We start from the raw sequence: 7,012 nt of genomic DNA, 5'->3' as shown, positions 1-7,012 counted from the left end.
CGAAAAGGAAGAATTACAGGAGACATGTAAATGATTGCTGACCCGGGCGAATTTAGTCCTTGCAAGCCTTGAATCGCCACCGGCCCATGGTCTGGATGTCCATGCCCCAGGCAGCAGCAGTTGTGGTGGCCCCAATGTGGAACAAGTGACCGGAGAAGTGACTGGGGTTGCCCCCGTACACAAAAAAAAACTTCTCAAAACTGCAGTGAATTGGTGCCTGGACACGGGTTGTGTGTTAGCATGAATAAGGAGGGACCCCAGTGGGCTGGCCTGCCCTTCAGGAACCTTCTCGTGTCGCAGACTGGGCGAAGGCCGCAGCGGGGGGAAGGGCCCAGAATCAGAAAGGTGCCTCGACGCAACTGATCAGTTTTGGAGGAACGTATTCTGAGCTGGAGGGATGCGGGCGGGAAGGTAAACGGCGTTTCCGTGTGCTGCTCTGGTTCACCAGAAGCGGCTTCGTCATGCTGGCCACATGACCCGGAAGCTGTATGCCGGCTCCCTCGGCCAATAAAGCGAGATGAGCGCCTCAACCCCAGAGTCGTCTGCGACTGGACCTAATGGTCAGGGGTCCCTTTACCTTTTTATTCTGAGCTGGAGGGAGTCCTTGTGGAAGGTCACACCATTAAGCAACAAGCCTGCATGGGATGATGCAGTCGCACCACCCAGTGCGCTCGCCAATACGCAGATCCCTGAAGAATGCCAGAGAATATGCGGCCCAGAATAACTTCACCTTAAAACTGGACCAGCATACACTGTGCAAATTGCAACAAATAAGCTGCCATGTCTCGAAAAGTAATAGGCTTTATAGCATCCGGCAATGGGGAGTGCCTACGGTGCCATCCCTCAATGAGTTTTTTCGTGTGAAAACTATCATAAGGGTTGGGCAGCCGAAAACATTTGCTGAAATTAGAAATAGAGGCCCTGTGAAGGGTCATGGTCTTAATGGCCAAGTCTTTCTGCTTGAGGAAGACCAAGTATTGTAGGGCATCAGACTTGGCTGCTGGGTGCCTGTGAGAGGAGCCAGGCCTGGCCCTGAAAGCCAGGGTCGCAACCGCTGCCCACCGCTGAAGCAGGTAAGCGGCCACTGCTGAACATCTGTTTTTTAGGACCAACTCATTGCTCCATCTGCAGTTCAGGATTTCCCCCTGAGGCTGTGACCGCCGCCTAGAAAACATTCCAACCCGCTGAATGCAAGAAAGTCTTATTTATTCCCTTCACCTCCGTTTGGCTTTTCACATTCCTTATTGCAGTGCAATTTACTTTCCAAGTAAGCACGTTCAGGCCTTTTCACTTTCTTGCAGAGGGAACATTACTCCAAGCTAGCGATAGAAAGAAGTTTCCCTTTTTTGTCCGTTGCTCAAAAGAACAGTTGCCATCTTGTGGTTTGAACTTGCCAGTGCTGGTCTCAAGTTGAGACTTTTAAGGCTTAGGGGCAGGTCATTAATACGTGGGGACCAAAAAACTCTCTAATATGAATGTTATAAAATGCTATGTAAAGGTGTTTATAGAATCAGGTGAATGTGGGTTTTTGTGTGCAGTTTTGGCAATGATTCCAAACCAGAAGAGCAGAACCACAGTCTAAAGTAGGCAAGGACATCCCTTCTTCTTATCCATTCTTTATCTCTTCCTCACCTTATTAACCACAGCAAACCTGGCCGGGGAGGGCGGGGTATAAATAATAATAATAATAATAATAATAATAATACACACTACATATATAATTTTCTGCAGTAGCTCCCTGTCTGTGGAATGCCTTCCCTAAGGAGTCTCACTTGTTGCTGGGCAAAAACTTTTGTTTTCTCCTGGACGCAATGATTAAATGCTTTTATTCTGTGTTTGAACATCTTTATACTGTATATTTTTTGCCTTAATTTTGCTCAGGTCTAACTTGTTTGCCTTAAGGTAAGAATGAGTAGCAGGATGCCCACACACCCTTTCTTGAAATAACTCATTGGGGGGGGGGGTCATATATGTAAGAAAAACACTGGGGGCCTAATTTGAATAGTAGGGTGCTTGGTATCTGGTGGGCGGGGCTTGTGTGCTTCGCTCCAGAATCAGCCCCTCCCTTCAGTGCGTGTTATGTTATGTTCAGTTAAGAATGTCAGTTAAGAGGGACCAACTGCCGCCACTTGATTCTTGCCTCAGTGATTTAAAACCCATCTTGTTGCAAACAGTGGTTTTTTAAAAATGCAGAAGTGTGTTATATTTATTTAACTAAAATATCTGACACTTTTCGTTGAACTCTGCTAAGAATATTAGTTGTTGTTGGGTTTTTTTTACTTTGTTTAATAATAAAAAAGGTGGCAGCACCACCACACAGCAAAAAATATATCTCTGGTTTTATGTGTTGGCATTAAGCAAAGGTTGCTGATTGTTTAGGACTCTTGAGTAATCCCCAAAAGTTAAGTGGCTGGATTAGCTTTGTCCCTAAAGCACTGGGTTACCTGGGTGGACTCCTAAAGACGTAAAGCCCCGTAAGAGGCCTGCTTAACTTCACAGAGGGAACTATGCCAACGCGTTTGGACCACTCTCCAAGCAATCCAGGAACAGAAGGGAAGCAAAGTTGGTTGCTTGGTTTGGAATCTCCCGCTCTCAGGAAGCGCTTGGAAGATATTTGCCAAGATCTCTTCCTCCACGACATTTTGCCACACACAAATGCCATGCCCCAAAGCCTGTTTTCATTCAGCCCTTGTTGAGGGCAGGTAAAAGTAACCTGTCAAGATGGAAAGTAATATCCTATCATAGAATCGTAGAGTTGGAAGGTACACCATGTGGGTAAATGCCAGGATCTGTCCATGTCTTCTTAAGCCCCTATGCCTTGGCAGGACATCTGGAATATCTTCAGCATACACCCAGCAATCATGGACTCATAACTGGCCCATACCTGCCAAGTTGCTGTCAGAGAAATAAGGGACCGGGCCGGAAATAGCATACCGGAAGTAGCGCTGCCGCCATTTTGGAACTGGGCGGAGCATGCTCAGAAGTGACTTTTGATGCTGCTTTGCCCAGTTCCAAAATGGCCGCCGCGCCAGAAGTCGCACTGCAGCCATTTTGGAACTGGGCAGAGCAGCATCAAAAGTTGCTTCTGAGCATGCTCCGCCCAGTTCCAAAATGGCCGCCGCGCCAGAATAAACCGGGGAAAAACAAAAAAACCATTTTTTTCCAGCTAGGAACAGCTGGAAAAACGGGAATTTCCCGGGGAAAACGGGAGATTTGGCAGCTATGAACTGGCCTTTATGAGCACCAAATCAGGAGTAAACAGCAAAAGCATTTGTAGAGGTTTAAAAGCAATCCTCATTTATTTCTGCTATCTACTGCATATTTACAGAATGTACTGGCCTCGTGAGTGTTACAGCTACTCACATAGCCATCTCATCTACAGCAGAGATAAAGCTGCACACAGCAGAGTCAGGAACGAAAGAACAAAGAAATAGCTCCCGCTCCCTCCTCTCTCATAACAGCAGATCACCAGATTCTCACAATGGGAGGGGTGAAAATGCTAACACACCAAGGGTCATCTAGTCCAACCCCCTGCAATGCAGGAATCTCAGCTAAGGCATCCATATCTATAGTTTTTATATAAATATATATTACAGTTTTTATACTTTTCGGTAGCTTTTATTTCCCTACTTTTGGCTAGTTTCTGAAGAATGGGATATTAGATAGTTAAAGTCATGATTACTTCCAGTGCCGGATTTACGTATAAGCTAAACAAGCTATAGCTTAGGGCCCCACAAAAAATTAAAGGGAAAAAACTGGATGTATATTTCCAAAATATAAGATAAAAAACAAATGAAATAAAACCTACATACAGCAACAGTGTTTTTTGTTGTGTAGGCTCCTATGATTTACATCTTTTGTTATGTGCAAATGGCTTTAGATACCTATTAGGCCCATAAATTACCATATAGCATATATTCAACACAAAAAGCAGCAACGATTTGTTGTTGACAATGGACAACTAGACATATATAGGGCCCCATTACCTTCAGTAGCTTAGGGCCTCATCAAACCTAAATCTGGCCCTGATTCCTTCACATCACCACTGTGGCCCATGTGTACAAGTTAATATAGAGCATTTGCCTGCCCTTTTTCACCTTATTAACCACAGCAAACCAAGTCTTGACAATTGTCTAACCCAGGCATTCCCAAACTTCGGCCCTCCAGATGTTTTGGACTACAATTCCCATCTTCCCCGACCATTGGTCCTGTTAGCTAGGGATCATGGGAGTTGTAGGCCAAAATATCTGGAGGGCCGCAGTTTGGGGGTGCCTGGTCTAACCTTTATCCTCTTAAAAATGTGTAAGTCTCTTGGAAACCTTTTTCGTGTAACGATGATGATGATGATGATAGATCTTTGCATGCAGCTGTATCTTGGAGCTGTTTCTTGTGCAGAGGGTCGCGCTCCCTGCCCCCCTGCACTCCTTCAGGTCTTGTGTGCAGGGTTCTTGCTGCAAATCTAAAGCAATCAACACCTTCTTCTCCCTCCACCTACAACCACATCCTCCCGCTAACAAGACCATTGTGTAAAAGAAGCTGTCTCCAGTATTAACAACAAGGCTTGTCTATTTCACTGTTGACATTTGCTAACCACTGCGGCCAAAGGCCATTCTGCCTGTCCACCAAAGGTGTCTGACTCATTTGTTCCACTGCAAACAGCACCTCCACTGCTTTTGCATATTTCGTGGTCAAGGTGTTTATCGCACAGGTTTCCATTTCATGTTTAGCTTTCTGCTAAGGAGCATACCTCCCCCTTTATTATTTGAATTTTCAAAATAAGAAAATGTTCAAGAAATTACAGAGGTTAGGTCACCTTGGCTCCTTTGGGAGGAAGGGTGGGATATAAAGTCAATATAAGGTATAACTAATCTAAAATGTCAAAATAATTATGCCAAGGTGCTCATATTCATAATTCTCTTAAGTCTGTTATTAACACGTAAATAATGACTATTTGTAAGTTGCATATTTCCTTCTCTCTCTCTTTCTCTTTTTTGCAAAATATTACTTTAATTACTTTAACCATTTCCCCTATTTTTATGCGGCGAGCCAGCATTTCATGGCTCAATCGGTTAGAAATCAGTCTTTGAGACCACAGTAGCTATTGGCTGTACAGTATTTATATTGAAATGAGACAGCCCTCGCAATTGGCTCAACTGCAGAGGCCTTATGGAATGTTTACGAACATTCCAGCTGCTCAGGAGTTTCAAAAGCTTTCTGCCTCAAGTCTAGGGATTTGAGACTGTGTAATCAGGGCCGCCTCAAGCGGGTCGGGCGCCGTGGCGCCGTGGCGCGGAGATCGCTCTGGCGCCCCCGCCCTGGTGGGCAGGCGCAGCGCCCTCCTGCCAGCCCCGCGCCCCTGCCGCCCCGCGCCACCAAGACTACCCCTAGAGCTGGGCCTGTGTGTAATGTTAGTGACCAGGAAGGCACCAGAAAGGGGAGTAGGGAGCAGTGCCACAGTATTTGGTTGTCAGACTATGGATGTTGTGTCTACATGGAGGTTCCACTTACCAAACACAATGCATTCCCTGGAAATTGTTCATTAGGCAAGTGTTCACATAACGCGATGGTGCTTTCCATTATTTTCTATGAGAAAATTTCTAATCGGTGATCTCTCCCCCCCATGGTTTCTTCCTAAAATGGCTAGAGCCAACCAGCAAAAGAGAGACAAGGGGAAAACTGATTTGTCTAATCTTTGCAGCTCCCTGATTTGTCCAATCTCTCTTCCTGCTCACTCTCTCCATGCTTCCTGTCCCAAAAAGGCTGCTGTCATCCAACAAAGCACAAGCCAGTAAGGAAGTAGACAAACTCCTGTTTGGATATCTGAATCTGTGGTGTATAGTGAGGTTTGGGCATAATTATTTGTTTGGATAACTGAATTTTTGCATAATGAGTGGGCCGATAGTGAGACCTGCATGAATATGAGACTGGTGTGTATGTGATGTGAGAGAAGAAGAGGGTTGTCATCAATGCTAATCCTGCTCAGAGTAGACCCATGGAAGTAAATAAACATGACTGTCTTAGAGTCATTAATATCAGTGGTTCTACTCTAAGCAGAATACAGCTCAATACAACTCAGTACAGTGGTACCTCTGTTTAGGAACACAATTGGTTCCGGAAGTCTGTTCATAAACTGAAGCGTTCATAAACTGAAGCGAACTTTCCCATTGAAAGTAATGGAAAGTGGATTAATCCATTCCAGACGGGTCCGCAGAGTACTCACCTGAAGTGTACTTAACCCAAAGCATGGGTGTAATTGGTTCCAGAAGTCTGTTCATAAACTGAAGCGAACTTTCCCATTGAAAGTAATGGAAAGTGAATTAATCCGTTCCAGATGGGTCTGCGGCGTTCGTAAACCGAAAATTCGTAAACCGAGGTGTTCGTAAACCGAGGTTCGACTGTACTACAAACCTTTAAATGCGCTTGAGAGACAACCATGGTTTCTGCTATCCATTTCCCCACATTCCTTTTACCCGCCATCTATTGTATGCCACACGAAGTCCTGCTCACATCGGCAGTTGGGGAGATGTGATTGGACAAATGTAATAGGGAAATCTGGATTCAGTGGTGTCCTAAGGTTGCTATGAGGATAAAATGGGGAGAGGCGGAATCATGAACACCACCTTGAGTTCCTTGGAGGAAATGTGGGGTAATAGGGAGAAAAGCCAAATATATATATTGTGAAATCTGCACCCTACATAATGCCACTTGAATTCTGTTTGCTATTGTAGACATGTGGTATACAGATAGGGAATATATTTATCCCATTTGGCTTATCTGAACAGCAAGTGCATACAGTAATTTCTAATTGTGCATTTTTATATATGTATACTTAGGAACAGAACCCCTAGATCAGCTCCCCCCCTCACACACATAGACAGAAATGTAGAAAATGCATACATACATACATACATACATACATACATACATACATACATACAGTGGTACCTTGGTTCTCAAAAGCCTTGGTACTCAAACAACTTGGAACCCAAACACTGCAAACCTGGAAGTAAGT

This window comes from Zootoca vivipara, chromosome 2 (genome assembly GCF_965207765.1).
Source record: "Zootoca vivipara chromosome 2, rZooViv2.hap1.1, whole genome shotgun sequence".
Lineage (NCBI taxonomy): Eukaryota > Metazoa > Chordata > Lepidosauria > Squamata > Lacertidae > Zootoca > Zootoca vivipara.
The sequence above is the reverse complement of the archived record's forward strand: the minus strand, read 5'-3'. Positions refer to the sequence as shown.